This window comes from Fukomys damarensis, unplaced genomic scaffold, assembly GCF_012274545.1.
Source record: "Fukomys damarensis isolate Sample0158 unplaced genomic scaffold, DMR_v1.0_HiC HiC_scaffold_31, whole genome shotgun sequence".
NCBI lineage: Eukaryota > Metazoa > Chordata > Mammalia > Rodentia > Bathyergidae > Fukomys > Fukomys damarensis.
The window spans coordinates 5,894,294-5,912,107 of record NW_022900943.1 but is presented as its reverse complement, the minus strand read 5'-3'; positions in this window follow the sequence as shown (position 1 = coordinate 5,912,107).

Genomic DNA, 17,814 nt, shown 5'->3' with positions numbered 1-17,814 from the left:
TCCCCCTTTTTTTTTTTTTTTTTTTCCTGGTGTCACATAAGAAACCGAGCGCTTTAGAGAAGGACTTGGCCTTATTTTCCAATTGTTTGAGTCACACCAAATCTACAGCCAATTCCCGAAATACCTCCCAGCTTGCGGTTCCGTAGCCTTCAGGTACGCCGTTGCTGTACATTGCATGGCCAGGTGCTACCCATGCGACAAGCACATTCACTTTCTTTTGAGCAATAAAACAAACATAATTCTTAGTGCCGCACCTGTTGGATTACAGAACGTGGCTTTGCCAGTGACCCAAACCTAGACCTTGGAGTCTCTCAGAGGGGAGAGTCAGATACCACTCAGAAAACTGTAATCAAATTGAAGGAAAAATGCGGAAAATGAATTTATCGGTTATTATACTCTGTGGGGGGGATAAGATGATGAAATTTTAGAATTGGATTTTCTCTGATAACCAGGGACTGGGTATCATTTTTAAACTTGTTGCATGTATGTCAAACTTAGAAATGTGGCAGTTTTAGGTCTGCTCATTAACTTATATGCACGCTTGTTCGTTAATCTACATAAAGTTTTACTAGGAAATTCATTATTGGGACCTATTGATTTATAGCCTTTAACATTATTAAGAGTAATATCTGTGGGAAAATGTGCAACTGTGACATTACGAGCGAATATTATGTGAATGCTATACTCAAAAGTTTAAACGAATAGCAGATAACATTTAGTTAGCACCAACTATATGCCAGGTACTATTTTATATACTTTAAAAAATTGATTCATTTATTCCTTTGAGGTCAGTACTATAATCATCCTGTTGCAGCTTTAGTATTTGAGTACACAGTGGTCAAACACATTGCCCAAGGGAATATCTGTGCACACAACCATGCCTCCACCTAGCAGTCAGGCCTCAGATGTTTTACTCTTTTTTTTCCCCCTGTACCAGGAATCAAACTCAGGACCTTACACTTGCCAGGCAGGTGTGGCACCACTGGGCTAAATCCCTAGGCCCAGGTCTTTTATTCTTAAAGTTACATGATTCAACATTTCATATTTTAGATCTTCCATCCTTAAACTAAATTAATTTTGCCTTTGCCAAAAAAAAAAACAAAACAACCTAATGATATATTAACAAGAAATACAAATTATATAAAGTTTACAGATTCATTCGCAAGTCAGCCAACTCTTATCCACTCTCTGCTAAGGGTGGGCAGCTGTGTCCTAGGCATCCAAACAGGTGAAAACAAGAACAACAGAGTTCTGGGTTTAAGGAAGTCAGCGCAGTGGAAGACTGCTAGGAAGTCTGAAATGTGTGACCAATGCTGCATTTTTCTTGCCTCCTCTGACACTGCCGGCCTCCTGCCTTTTCTGGCCCCTCTGACTTTAACGTGATTTCACTTCACTGGGTCTTTTAATATTCTTAGCAATGCTGGGAAAGCATAACCGAAGATATATTTTTTTAAACCCAATCACTTTATACTCTCAACACCATGCAAAAATCTCATCTAATCCTTTCTTCACTGGAGCTGGGGTCAAAATGAGTGTTCGCATCACATCAAGTTGTATAGAGGGCATTATTAGCCACCAGTTTTCCAACCAGGAACTTCAGTGAAGCTCGGGTAACCTGGCTTTTCCAGGTTACCAAGTAGCAGAGCCACTAGTTATCTGACTATAATATCCACATGTTTTTCCACTAGGCCTGTGGTGCCACTACTCTATATAATCATAATGTATCGAGTCTTTTTTTTCCCGATTATGGTTTGACTTACAATGTTCTCCTTTCCTTCCTTGAAAGACAGGTTGACCAGATGCCTGTGATATGATTTTTAGATAGATAGATAGATAGATAGATATAGATATAAATATAGATATACACGTATATATACATACATGTGATATGATATATATATGATGCCTGTGATATTATATATATATAAACATATGATGTATATATAAAACGTTGGACTCAATTGACCAAAAAGGGAAATCAGAATATTTCTTCTATCTGTCTTCCTATTAAGGCTAGAGTGAGCATGAAGCATCCAGATCCTATTCTCTCATCTGAGGCCCAGCCTGGACTGTTTGGAGACTTTCGGAGCAAACCCACTGCTGAAACATTGGGCAGCCTCAGCAGAACCCTATGTGTAGCCATCTTAATCCATTCAGGTGGCTACAACAAAGTATGATAAACTGAATGTCTTTTAAACAACAAAAATGCATTTCTCACACTTTAGGATGTTGGAAAGTTCAAGATCAGGCCCTAGCAAATTAGTGTGTCCAGTGAGCTCATTTTGATATTTGATGTCTTCTCACTGTGTTCTCTTGGGGCAGAGGGAATGAACGAACTCAGGTAGGCCTCTTTCAGAAGGGCAACAATCCCACTCAGGACGACTCCAAACTCATGACCTAATCACTTCCCGAAAGACCCCACTTCCTGACCTCAGGGGTTAGGATTTCAACATGCAAGTTTGGGGGAGGCCATGAACATTCAGACCATAATAATACCTCTGTGCTAAGAAAGGAAGAATGGCTATGTGACAATGCCACCATGCAGACCCAGGATATGGTCCTGCATCCTCTCAGCTCTTTTTGAGCTCAGCAGCCTAGGGTATCCCCAACTGGTGTCCCCCAGGACTTACTTGTGGGACTAAAGAAAATGGGGTAGTGCCAGTTCACCACACCCCCTGGCTGGGACACAATACCTGATAACCTCAAATTAAAGGAGAAGTTCATAGTTTTGTTGTTGTTGTTTTATTTTTAGTCAGGCTCTCACTAAGACACTAAATCACACAGGCAGACCTTGAGCTTGCAATCCTCCTGGCTCAGCCTCCCAGGGTGCTAGGATTATAGGTATGCATTGCCATATCTGGCTAGTCACATTCTTCACAGCATTTTTTACTAGTCACATTCTTTATAGCATTTAACATAATAATAAAGATGAAAGCTTCGGAGTCTAGCCCAGGACAACCAAATGACTGCCTCTATGAAGGAAAAGAGAGAGGCCACTTGCTGTCCAGAGTGGGCAATGACCTTTTTCAATCTATTTTGAACTTGAATCCTGAACACTGAATTCTACTTTTCACTGTGACTTGAGCCTTCTTTTGCAGGACTCTGAGTTTCAGAGATATATTGGTCTGTGACTTGATTTCATGAGTGTGTGTTTACACATACATAAACTTCCTCAGAATATATATAATAATTAGCTCCGACATCTCTCCAGTATATGTAAGTGCACTGGGAGCTTTTAAATACTTTATGTCAATAATGGCAACTATGTCAAGAATGACACAATTGGCTGGTTTAAAGTATGAAGAATCTGTACCTCAGCAAGAAGAAATAACCTACACTGCAACAAACTCACTGCAACCAAAACAAGAGGTGAGACTGTAGATTTCAGTAGAAGTCTATGCTTTTGACCGCCACTGTATCCTGCCAGCCAGACTGCAAATACAATTACCAGATCCAAGTGCAAAATGTAGTGGAAGAAACACAAGGGAATTGATCTTTGTGGAGGACCTATGGCACACCTGACCCTGTTACCGACATTTTACCGGCTTCCAGTTCTGCCAGTTTATGACACCAGTCTCTAGCTGGGTCCCTGTGGCCGATACTCAGGTGTACAACACACTCGCAGGGACAGACTGGAGTTTGTAATCAGGGTGGAGACCGCTATGGCAAACCTCAAAGCTGACTTAGGGCGCAGTTAGATTATGAGGTGAAAGGCTCTCTCTGACCCCATATTTCTCCACACTAACCTCTGTGATTTTGTGCTATGATTTAGTCCTAAGAGATAGGAGGATTTCCTTATGTATTTTACAACAACTAAATTGTGGATTTCATGAAAGCATGTGTCATCTCCCAAACAACTCCAAGTATAATATCTGAAACTAAAACATGCTCATAGAAATTTTAGATGAATGACTGCACACATAGTTCTGGGAAATGAGCATTTCATCCCCTATCCCTGTTCAATCTCAATAACCTCTATGGAGGCTTTTATTAAGTGAGTCCTTTGATTGCCTGTATCAAATCATCTGTCACATACTTGTTTGAATCAAGCTTATTGGCACCTCCCAGGCCCCTCAAATCAAAATCTCTGAGCTGAGTATCAGGGGCTTCATTTTAAGAGGGTGGTAATTCCACAGCATAGAGAGTTTATGATCTATGCTGTGGAAAGAGCAGCTTGGCAAACACATTTCTCTTGATAAATGTAGGCCAAGAGTGAGCCTGGAGCCTGTGGTCACGGGAAAGTACTGGCAAAGGCCAAGGCACAGGGCGGACAATGTCCATGCCAATGTCCACCCTATGCCTGCCTGACAAGCAGCAGCTGCAGGGCTGGAAATCAGTGGGCTGCCTTCGTTTCTTTTTAATTTTTTCAATCCTAATTGATTTATTTGATCTTTAAACTGATTGTGAATTTATGAAAGAAATGTGTGTGTGTTTAAAACATCAAATTTTACCAACACATATAGGAAAAAATACTCAGTGTATATATCTATCACCTCCTTCCTTCTAAAGGTGACCACATGTAACTTTTACCCCCCTTCCACATCCCTACACCAGAGTATTTTCATTATTACATTCTGTGAATATCATTCAATGGTCAGTCAGATACTATATTATGGTTACACATTTTTTTATTGTATACCTTTTTGTTTTTCTTGCAACTAACAATCTCATCATTTTAATTCTATCTTTTATTCAAAGCTCTAGTAAAAATTCCCTTTATCCATCAACAATTTTGAAATATACCCCTTAATGAACTTTGAACATGATCAAGTCCATTAGATAATTTATTATTTCCTTTTTGTACTGTCTATAGTTCTACTTGAGTTCTCCATGCACCTGGTCCACTCTGCATGCATTGCTCTATAAAACTTTGTTTTTTATCTTGGAAGTTTCCTTTGCACATTTCTTTTCCTTCTGATTGATATTGGTTCCTAGTTCTGATATACATATAGCTCATCTTTCTTGATTTATTCATGTTTTAGTAGAAAATATCCTCCAGTGCCCAAGAAAGATCACAAGAGCTGAAAATATCTTCTTAATTTTTTAGTTTATGAAAAAATAAAATAAAATTTCATAACAAAATAAGAGAATAACAATAACTACTACACTGTGTATCATTATCTTCAAAGTAGTTACTCAGAGTACAAAACATAAACAAAAAACATTATTATAAAAAGAAACAGATAACAACACAAAACTTTCCTTCAATGAACTAAGATAAGCCTGTGGTATAAAGGAAACTAATTAGCATATATAGATATTTTTAAAACAATTAAATATTTATATATCTGAAAATGTCTTTCATATGCCATTGTATTTGGTTTGTAATTTTTATGAGTGGAAAATAGTAGATTGATGATTATTTCAAATTTCTGACAGTACCATGGCTGTCTCTCCTTTGGTAAAGCTTTAGGGAAGTGGACTGCAATTCTTATATCACTCTTATAACTGTTCTATTTTTATGCATAAATCTGTTTTTACTTTATATCCCTTGAAAGTTTTTAAAGCTTGTTTTCATTCCAAATCTGTCTTGGTATCGGTGCTTTGTGGGCTCATGCAAATTGAAGATATTTATCCTTTGGATTGCTTTTGTTTCTTTTCTTTTTTTTTTCATGTTTCCAGTGTCTTTTTCATGATATCTATTAAATTTATACTCCAATTCTTAAATTATTTTTCTCTTTTTGTCCACCTATTTACTTCTGGATAATGTTATTATCCAAATATTTGTACTGACTTTTAAAAACCATTAGCTATTATGTTTTTATTTCCCAAGAATTCCATCTCTTGCTTAAAGTATCCTCTTTGAAAAGATCCTGGTCCAGATTCCATATATCTCCTGGTTTTCCTCAAAGATAGACTACATATTTATTTTTGTATTTTTCTTGTGCTGAAAGCTTTTAAGAGAAAGAGTTACATCTTCAAAATTTTGAAGCCAGTGTCTTTTAATTGTATTGATACAAAAAATAATTTTTAAAAAGTCACATTTTCACCTGTATTTATGTTTTGTTCTCTACCCCTAAGATCACATAGAACTTTACAAAATGCCCTGGGCAGAAAAGAGGGTCCTATTTTATTACTGCCATGGAAAGTTAAAGTGGGTCTGATTCACTGCCTCTGATGATAGACACTGTGTATCTTGAATCCCAGTTTAAGAGACCTTGCCTTAATTATATGTGTGATTTTTAAAGATTATTCATTAATCAATTCTCTTATAAAACTTAAAGAAATCCTTAGATTGCTTCTCAGATCAACTGAATTGGGAACCCTTCCAACAGTGAGAGTCAGAAATGTGCTTTTTTTTTTCAATTTTCTTTCTCTTATTTTTTAGTTTCCCAGGTGACTACAAGGCCAAGTTGGCGAGTTGCTGTGTGAGTGCACTGCTGTGCCCTTTACCCTCCTCAGGTGATGGTGACTAACGCTTTTTTATCTGTTCTCACAGCAGTATTCCCTCCAGACTAGCTTGCCTGCAATTTGGAACAGAAGGGAAGGATCGCAGCTATGTCAAAGGTCTACTGAATCACTGTGATATTGGATGAAGCCGTTAAAACTGCACCAGTCTCCTTTGCCTTAGATCCTATTTATCATAGATCAAGACTAAAGGTCTTTACCTAGTGCGATTATGTTTTATTTTTCCTTCCCAGCCTCATCTGAGGCCATTTTTTTCTTTTCCACCTATAGACTATACCATCTTAACACCAATGAAGAACACAGATCCTGTGCTCTGACCACAGGGGTCTTCGTCTTTATCCCACCATGACACACACCATGGTACCTCTCTGTCCTGCTGCACATATTGCAGCGATCAAGGGTATGCTTGTGATACATCTTGGAACGTGTGTGGGCTAGATCAGAGTGAGCTTCAATGTGACACAGACCGGATGTTCTCCTTGTTATTCCTCCCTGACCGCATGCGCAGCTCTCCAGCTATTTCTGTGAAGTTCTAAGGCGACACTCAGCAAGAATGGCTCTTCCACCATCACTGGGAGTCACAGTCCTTAAGGCAAAACATATGCAAAACATTTTAAGGGGAATTAAAACTGATACAACTGCAGAATGTGTGTTTTATTTCCTTAGCCTCGCAATGGCTGGGAAATTAAGACATGCAGTTTTTCATCTGATCTTGAATTTTCATTATAAATAAAATGTAATGGCAGATTCAAGTACTGAGAATCACATCCTTAGTTACTTAGAACAAATAAGGGAAAACTATGTACTTTCAAGGGAAGTGTGTCTGGTATCTGTCCTTTATCTCCTCCCCTTGTAATCAGAGTCCAGTGTCCATGTAACCTAGTGACATGTAACCTTCATCCACTTGCAAGGCAAAGTTCCAAGAACACGGAGTCAAACTTGTCATTGCATGATACACAAACGAATTTTGCTTCCCTTCACTGCACATAAAAGGGCAAAGGTGGAACATAGGATGGGTTTAGTAATAGAAAAGGTAACTGTCACATTGTAGGAAGCTTGACTTAGAATAGGGTCATTGTGAAATGACACTTTCAATGACTGATTGAGAGTCAGTGAAAAATACCAGATAGGATTTTCAAAGTCATAGCCTCAAAAAAAGCATTCTGAAGTCATCGCCTAGAGCATATGTGTGTGACTGCATATTCCCAAAGAGTCAAGCCACACCTCTCTGTGAATGTGCCCACGTATCCCACCATACCATAATGCACAGGCCCAAAACAAAACATGCAAGTCTCTTTGTAGGTCAAATTCGAAGGCAAACAAGCTTAAGGAACATATCCAATGCCTTCATTCTGGAGATGGAGGCCCTAGGAGGACGTGGTTGCATCACCTGGGGGTCACATGCAGAAATCTCCCGGCAGCTTGCAGGAGGAGCAGAGACTGCCAGAGAGCTAGAGGACCAAGATTCCCGAGAATATGGGATCAATTTGTAAAACACAGAAGTGCAAAGAAACGAGTGAACTTTCAGGCCACAAGCTTGGGAGAAAAGGTGAAGAATTCCCTTGGAAGTGGACACCAGACTTAGTTATCCATAAGCAGCCCAAACGCAGCTCCTCCTCAGCTCAGCACCAGGCCAGTGAGAATGAATCCCTGACAACAGCAATTGCACCAGCCAAGCCACAGAGATGGCTGGGCACTCCTGTGAGAGCCAGTGTTCGGGGTCTCGACCAGGGCAAATGGGATCCCATCCATGTTAAGCATTTGCATACACAGACTCCCAAATTAATAAATTAAATAGCTTACATATGCTCAGCTTTAATATCATGTTATATTTTATAACAGCTGTAATAGATACAAAATGTGGATTTTATAGCATTTACGGCACTCTTGCAATTGACCCTCTCACTCACGTGTAGTCTGTGGAGTTCCGAGGCTGCAAGAGGCAGAGGAAGCTAAGATTCAAACTTTTTGTAACCGTAAAATTAGTTTTTCTTTAATCTTTGAAGCAAAATTTGGTTCAGAACTATTGGAAGTTTTCCCACGCCTCTCCTCCCTTTCAGCTCCACCCCACTACCTTTCGCGAGATAAAGATCATTTAACTATTCAATAATTTCAGTGCTCAAGGCTAGAAGAGGCCGCCCATCCTCTACCCCAGTGCAGTCACACGCAGAGGAGGCTGGTGTCACACACTGGCAGAGTCCTCCCCTCTTATTAACGTTGCTGCTCGATTCTGGAAGCGATCACACGCTACCGAACACAAAATGCATTTCAAAGGCTCTCCGTTATGAGCCCCAAGTCTCACCCTCTGACTGTACTATACGAAAACCAAACCAAACCAAACAAGCAAACACAGGACTGACCTCCTATAACGAGAAATTCCCACTCAAGCCGTCTCTAACAGGATGTGGCCTTTGGGTGCCCGTGCTGAATTAAATGGATTGGATCAACACATTGGTTTCCTCTGGGGCCCCGGAAATCAGAGAATCTCCTCCTTCAGCGATTTTCTGTGCAGTGCGGAGAGCATACATCTTGGACCCTGTTTCGGAAGGAACCATGAGCCATTTATTCTTGGTCCGAAATTGGCAGGCTTTCCATTTTGGAGAATTTTAATAGAACTAGCAGAGGAACGAACACTGGGGATTGTTTTCTCAGTGTGAGGTTAGATGTGCGCTGCATATGTTTGCCCTGAGGACCCTGAGCCGCAAACTGTAAAGGTCTGTTAAAATGCCTTTCTCCTCGACTGTTAACATTTTCCTATGCATACAGTTCATTTGTAATACTTCCAGCCAAAAGTTTATAAAGCTAAGTTCCCCCACAGACCATTATTTTTATACTAATTAATTAGCAAAACCAATATCTTAGATATGAAATTCCAAGTTCTAGTTACTCATTTTGGCTGAAACAATCCATTTTTCTAATTATTGACTACTTTCTGCTACTTTAAGTCCACCACCTAAGTTCTTGGACAGAGCCAGCTTCCGGGAGCTGGGAGGTCTCTGGTGGCCATGCAGCTCCACGCGGATGGCGGAGTGGGAGGAAGGGACCACAGCTGTCAGAGTCACTGAGGATTTGGGAGGAAGCAGAGGAAGAAAAGAACAGCTTTGCAGGACAGACTTCAAAAGGAAAGAGACCAAGAGCTTCTGACAAATTTTCAGTGGGGTAAAAATCCTCTGAAATTGCTAATACAATTAAACACCCTAAAAGGGAACAAATAAGTCATAAAAGGATATACAGCAAGGGCATAATAATGACAGATTCACTCATTAGAAAATGTCTACATATATTGTTGCTCTGAACTGGTTCTATTTCTGAATTCCCAGAGCCAATGACATTTCAATTTGTAACATGATATGAATTTAGGCAGAATCGTTTTCTCATTACCTCGACTACTCGCAATTTACATGGGTAATCTCTGTTTACATTTGGGGATATAGCTGAACAGACATAAATATATCTACAAATACATGCATACTTATGCATATACATAATCTCCTGTGTCTATTTTTTCCTCTGATTATAATGGCTTTTATCGGGGTAAGGGATGCTCATCAGTATCCCTTGAGCATAAACCATGTGGCAGTCACTGGCTTGTGTGTCCTGTATTTATTGTCTCCTTAGGCTTTCTTACAACCAAAGACAACAGAATGGCTCTCCCTAGGTGACACATGAGGACAACGAAGCCCAGAGACCATATATAACTCGACCAAACTAAATCACAGTATGCAGTAGAAATGGGACTTGAATCTAAATCTGTGTGGAAGAAAACCCAGGCTCTTTCTCCTAAAACATGGTTCTTAGAAAAAAAATGCACAGCACACATATGTACGCAGCAAAATTCTCCTCTTCACTCCTTATTGTGACTACTAGTTCTTCTCCTGAGGAAAGTCTCTGTCTATAGAACTTTTTTGTCGCAAGATATTTTCATACTTGAAGATAGCTAGACATGTAGCTAGGTATATGTCCAGGCTTTTAAAATTAAATAGAATATTTTGGGGTTTGAAAAGCAATGAAGAAGGAGAGGAAAGGACAGAAACAACACACTGAACAAAAAGAGTCAGGGACCAAAAAGCCAAGGAAATTTTATACTAAGGGAAAGTTTTCTGCAAATCCATCTCCTTCTTCAGGGTTTGGTGCCATTTCAACACCATTAACCCCTTGTCAACCAGAACCTAAAGCTCCAGAATTTTAAAACTCATAATATAATCTACACCAACCATTCTCCAAATATCTTATCACTGAATGCATTAATAACAATAATCAGCAAGGAGTTAAAGGTTAACAGTTTCTCCGACTCACTCTCAGATGACTTCTTTAGCTTTTAACAGAATCTTAAATGCTTTAGACAAGAAAAATAGCTCACCTGGGACTCATTTTGGACACCACACTGAAAATTTTCTACTCATTTGCATTTTACATATTTTCCAAAATTTAATTATCCTTATACTACCAGTAAGATTTTGCCAAATTCTGTTACAGGTAAAGCGCTTTTATTTAATTCTCTTTTGCACTGACCCTCATCTTTTACTGTTTTGTTTTGTTTTTTTTTTCCATGATTCTGGTTTCAAACCAAGTTGGGGAAGAACTGAATCAAATTCGATGGCTAGGTTCAACGTTGACCCTGTGGGGAAATTTGATTCCGTCTCACACAGTTGGATGTGAGACCACAGTCATGGAGAGAATTGAGTTTATGAACTGAGGTACCTCGTATATTTGTTTTTATTTGTTTGTTAGAGGGTGGATGAGTAGCTTGAATTGTCTTGGCTTGGTGGGGTAAAAACGTGAAGCAGCTTCATTTTTCTCAAATAACTTCTCTTGTGCTAAGTCAAATCTCCCTATGCTGATTACTAAATCACAACTTGGGCAGACTTCAAAATTTCTCAGGCACTTGCAGTTATTACACTTGTAATTTTCCACTTTCAGCTCTTAGTCGTGAGCCAGTATGAAACGTCGTCTTCTCCTCCACTGAAGTCCATTGATTTGCCCACTGTGGCCCCAGTGAGTGACTTCAAGGGCTCCTCCACTCCCCTCCTTCGTCCTTGGCCTTGTTGACTGAGGAGCAGGGCGGGTGCAGGCTCTGTTCCATGACCCCTGCCTCATCCATTTGCAAAGCCTCCTTCAGTGGACACCCTCCCCACACGGGCTGTCTCCGTCCACCAGTGGTTATGAATCTGTGTGTGGATATCAAAGCAGCTGTATCCCGAGCTCCTCTGAATCCCTGTGATTCTGGTTCTCATCAAGTCCCCACATGACATTTTTTAAACACTTCAATGGTTTTTAGCATAGTCACTCTGTTGTGTAATCATCATTACAAAATGTTTTAATAGAGAGCTATATGTCACGATAATTTACAAATATATATACTGCCTTTCAAAATTACAAGGTAATAGCAGGAAAATATTATAATGGAAGCAAAACTGGGCCATTCAGTTGCTGCTAAACAGAGCCATCCAATGCTGCCCTTGGGCTTGAGCTTGGCCCTCTTTGTTAAGCGAAATACTCGTCACAGCTAGTATTGATATTGAAGCAAATGAAAGTTTACGCTTTCTCCTGAACCAACAAAAGGATTGAAAGTAAGAGGTTTTTTTGCTTCAATCATAGTATCAGTCAATGTCAAGTCCTTCCTGAAATCACCAGTGACCTGCGTTATACACCGCGGGAGACCCTGTCCCACTTCTGGCTATGTGCAGCCTGGATGTCCTTTTGCAAGGGTCTCTGGGCCTCCTGTGTCTTGTTCAGCCATTTGTATGCTTGATCTTTACAGCTGCACCACTTGAGCCACCACAATGATGCATGGGTAAGAGCCAAGGGACCCAGCCGAACACCGGAACCAAGTTCACAGACACAGGGCCCGAGTCAGGTTGTCCCGCCTTTCCAAGGTTCATCCAACCCAGGCAAGATCCATCACTATGGAGCAGAGCCCAGCAACCAAGTCTACACTCCTAAAGTATTGACCCACGAAATTTAGCCATACTAAAATGGCCGCTGTTTTGGGGCTGTAAATTTTGGGATGATTTGCTATGATAGATTCAAGAAATGTGGATTCATAGGGTGATTCTTTGCCCAGGTTCACCTGGAACAGCCGAAGTATACCTGTTGTCACAACAAAATTATGAACACCGGTGGCTTCAGCCTGTCACCGCAGTTCAGATGGCAATGGCACATTCGCCTTCATAATACGCCATGCTCCATCTGTGAATTATGGTCTTACCAAGTCGTCCTGTTTGAGCTTACCCTAAACTCTGAATAATAGAGAGCTGAATAAGGCCCGCTTCTGAACTTTGGCTGTGACTCAATGCACATATAACTCTCAAGAATTCAGGCTTCTCTAAGGAAGTTTCAAAGAAGAGATCCATGCAGAAGGCACAGTTAGTTCTCCCCATTGGCTTGTTGCTTATCCACAGATTCAACCAACCATGGATCAAAAGCGTTCACAAAATTATATTCACCCTTAACATGTATGATTATTTTCTTGATATTGTTCCCTAAATAATAAAATATAATGACAACTATTTGAATAGCATTTGTATTAAAATTATCAGTAATCTAGAGATGATTTAAAACATATAGAAGGATGTATAAGTTATGGACAAATGCTATGCCAATTTATATAAAACACTTGAGTATTCACAGTGTGGTATCCACAGGAGGCTCCTAGAACCAATCTCCTAAAAATGCCAAAGGATGATCACCTATTTAAAAGAAAAGTTCAACCACTCGTTCAGATAAGGTCACAAACCACGATTTTGTTTATATTCTGATATCTGGTAACAGAAGAAACAGGTATAAGGGAAGAAAGTCAGATGAACTTCCAATCTTCAATACCATGAAAAAGCACAAACCAAGTCACTAGTTTCAAGACTACGGAATAAGTTAAATGCTCAAAAATATGAAGGACAATATTGTTCATGAGTTGTTTGTTTGTTTCTTTTGGTACCAGGGATTGAACTCAGGACCTTGAGCTTTCAAGGCAGTCATGGCCCCAGTGAGCTACATCCCCAGCCCTGTTCATGTTTAATAATAGCTAGTGCAAGTACACACAGTATGTCATTCAATCCTTACAACAACCCTATGATGTAAGTACTGTTATCATCCCATTCCACAGATGAGAAAACTGAAGGTTAAAAGCCAATGCTGGTAAATGGAAGAGCCCCGATACAAACTAAGCTGGTCTGACTCCAGAGCCTGTTCATGTCTATTAGAATATAACAGAGAGAAATAGACTTTAATTACAAAAACTAAAAGGTCACAGGACATACATTAAAAATGTATGTTATTTGTAAAAAAAAAATCAATTCATATTTCCTGATGAACTGATTTCCTTCTGATAAATCTATCTCTCTTCTATTAAAGTACAAGTTTTGTGGGCACAATGAAATCAAAGATTGTCAGATATCTTGCCAGCGGTAACATCAATTTTGAGATGCTTGACACTGCCAGTCTATGAATGACACATCCTTCACTTACGCACATCACACAGTGTACGCTATCCTAAGAGGTGAGCCGTAGAGTGATTCCTATCAGTGTACACTGTCCTGAGAGGTGAGCCGTAGGAGTGACTCCTATCATGGAAATTCAGCACTGTTGGGTTCTCAGCCTGATATTTTTAAAATTATTTTTCTAAAATAGCAATTTAAGTGAGAGAACATTCTCTTCATATTTTCTGTGACGCTAAAACTGATACAAGCATCATATTTGGGTCTGAAAAGACAAAGATAGAAAGTTCTCAGGGAATTTAATATTTAAAAAAAAGATATCTGCATCAACACAAATTGTTTTATTTTAGTATAACCTCAAAGGAAGAGGACAAGCCTACCATAAATGGGAAAATGTTTATGAGTAATTTATAGGAAGAAACACAGTGCCTTTAATCCTTAGGAAGAGGGAGTTCACCCTGAACTGAAATTTGGACCCGCATCTTCCCTACAAAAAGAAATACGTACACGTCTCTTTTTGTAGCTATAAAATGGGGCAGGCTTTCTTTTGGCCAGAACAAAAAGGCAGAATGTCACACTTACGTAAGAGAGAGACAAATAACTTCAGGCTCTGGGGATAGAAGAAGAAACCAGATATTTTGCAGAGTAATATAGTTGAATAATAACAGCTGTTATCAAACTAGAGGTATCTATGGCCACGTGCAATTCTAAGTGCTAGAAACACAATAGCCCAATTAATCCTTTCACCCACTCTGAGTGTTAAGGGATGATTTCTATCCCATTTCATAGATTAAGAAACTGAGACACAGAAAACCAAAATCACAGAGCTGGCATTTGACTGCAAACAGTCTATGCTTATAACCACATTATGCTTCTTGCAGAAAAATATTAATCTATTTTAAGTGAAACTGAAACAAAATACAGAACTCAGTAGACATTAGCAGAGAGTGAAAACCAAGTAAAGAATTTAGAAGATGAACAGCTCATAAATAAACAAAGATGATCTGGATGAGAAAGAACAAAGCTATCCCCTTCCCTTGTATGAAAGTTGCCTTTTTTGTTGTTTATTTTGTTTTTTGTTTTTTGTGGCTGTTGTTTGCTTGTTTTAATGTCAATTCATGGATGATAAGGTATAAAGCAGATGTGGTAATCATGCACTGGAAATAAATATCAGAACTTCACAGAATCAAATTTATACATATATGTAGGGTTACATTTTAAGTAACCATATTTTGTTCCATCCATAACATGAATTCTGTTACTTTCAATAAATCCTTTTGTTTTGTAAATAAAAAGCTGAGTTACAGCTCCATTATTTCCACAGATAGATCTTTAGACCTGGCAGAGCCCTATAGCTATTGGCAGGAAAATTTGAGAGTTAAGTGGATAGTGATCCTCTCCTCTCCCCCCACCCCTCCAGATCCCTAGTCACAATAGCTTCAAATTTAATGCTAAATGCAAGCCTACATTCAGCACTGTTGGCTTTTCAATTTGGATAGCTAAACAGTATCAAAGACTTGGAGAAATAAGTAACCGTTTTATTCATTGTAGTGATAGATATGATAATTAAGTTGTAAAGAACTCAGAGGTGCCAGAAGAGAACTATCAAAATCATAAACAATGATTAAGCAGAACTTGAAAAGGAGCAGGAAAAAAAAGGTGGGGGGGGACCTGCCTTTCTACACAGAACAGAAGGCTACAGAGAAAAGTCTTCCAATGTGAGAGCAAACACATACATAAACTGGTGACATTCAACTTCAGGATAAATCCTGGCTCCCGGTTCTATAGAGCAGTTACTTTGTATTGTGACTCTTTAAAGAAAAGAACACACAGGCCCTCGGCGATTTGAACAAAGTCTCTCTGAGCTCTGGACGCGATCAGATAGCGCTACAGGGCCAGCAAAGCAGACACCTTCAGCCCCGCTCTACAGAGCAGGGTCGCAGTGCACCGGGCAGCGAGCCTGCAGCCTCCGCCGCGCTGCCCAGCACAGCACAGCCCAGAGCAGACGTGTTTTTCCGCTGCTGTCGGCGGCGTGGAGTCCTGTGCCCTATAAGTGAAAACGAGGCTTACGCTGAACCTTCATTTAGAAAAGAAAAAGTTGGTTCTTAAGGGGAAAGAATCCTAAGGACCTCCTTCAGTTCCATTGAGCAAGAACACAGAACACGCCACAGGTGCCCCACTTGCGAAATTTCAATCAGGAGCGTTAGAAGCACAACGTGGTTTGGCGAGAGCAGGACCTGCAGTGGTTGTGAGGTCCCACTCCCGACATATGCTTTCACTCAGCTGCACGATTCCTTTCCTTTACCGTCTGAGCTCTTAAAATGTAACTTTATATTTTCTAAGATCATCATGCTGAACTAAAACCAGAGCAGTTAACTCTGAATAACACTATCCTGTTGTGAAATTGAAGCTCATCCTGGAGAGGAGAGGAGAGGAGGGGAAGATCTTCAAATGTGACCCCTTTCTCTTTGCTCCTCCTCCTCCAAACACAAAATAGACGAGTAAGGGTGGAGGCGTCTGCTTATGATTATGAGGTGAACTTTGAACCATTCCTATTGTTCCTGCCAAGGATTTTTGAGCACTAATGTAAAAAGATGTATATAAAGTCAGATCAACTGAGGTATTTTAAGGGTCTACTGTAAAGAAATAAGCTTTTTTCCTTCCTCGCTTCATTGTTAAAGATAATATGCCTTTCTACCAAAAATGCTTTCAAGATGTAACCATATTTTGAAACGAGTATCATAATACATCCCTTGCAAGCCTGGAATTTGAAAACAAAGACCTTACTTTAATCTGTTTTTCTTCTTACCTGATGAGCAGCGGGACAATGCCGCTGGAGGAGGTTTAGACACGTCCCCGGTCTCGTTTGCTTTTCTTTTTCTTCATGTTGTAGGTCCTGACAACCTTTCTTTCTGGAGCTACATAAATTAAACAGGGTTCAGACTATCAGCCCTTGTACCAGCTCCAAAACAAGCCAGGACAAGAAAGTATCCTCTAGTTGATCGACAGACTTCCAGCATTTCTGCTAAACCGGTAGAGTGGTAAAGGCCCCATGCTTTCCTCTCCAGTGAAATAGTAACAGAGCTTTGAGCCAGGCTTGCTTTCATTTTTTCCACTTTTACAAGCTAAAGGGATATTTCAAATTATGTAAAGGGGTAAATACGCCAAGTTGCTTGATTGTTAACTCCCACCGTACCACACAAATGTGCTGCTCCTGCAGTCACTGCCCTGGGCAGACAGACCCTAGAAAGCCAGCACCAGCACAGCGAGTGCTGCAGGGTCTTGCTAGTGGGCTCCAGCACTGATGAGTTTTCTTCTCCTGCTGCCAGCTGAGTCCGAACAATGAGGTGTACCTTTTCAAAGGTACACAGAAAGTAACAACCGAATGAGGTGATATTCCTCGACTCACAAGTAACTAATTCATCAATGCTACAATGATCAGAGCATAAAATCACCACTGATTCAGTGACATGAGGGATTTGAAAGTTTCTAGGAAAGGACTCTGAATACCGAAGGTTGACAGTATGTTTTAGGTGAATCTGGACCTCAGATATGACCTTAAGGACTAGATTTCCATGTGTATCTGAAGAAAAACTTAGATCAGTTTTCCTAAAAGAAGTGTTGGTTAGGATTTCCAGCCTCCAGAGGATTTAAGGGTGTAGTTTATTCACAGCGAGCAATGAGTCACCCTAAAAAACTTCACACTGTCAACAGCCCTTCAGGTTTCTAGAAAAAAGAATACTGTTATGAATTGTAAGGCCTACCGATCTTGTGCAACAGTGTACAATATCACATTAGGGGAAACCTGATCTCAAACAGAATACATTTGTATTATTTCCAACAGACATAGGAACTTACAAATAAGGAATTTCTAGGATTATCTTTTTTTCTACTTGTTGCCTAAGTAATATTGGACCCAGTAGAGATCCCTTCTTTAAGAAGCCACTGGGCCCCTCCTCTTATTCCAGCCCAA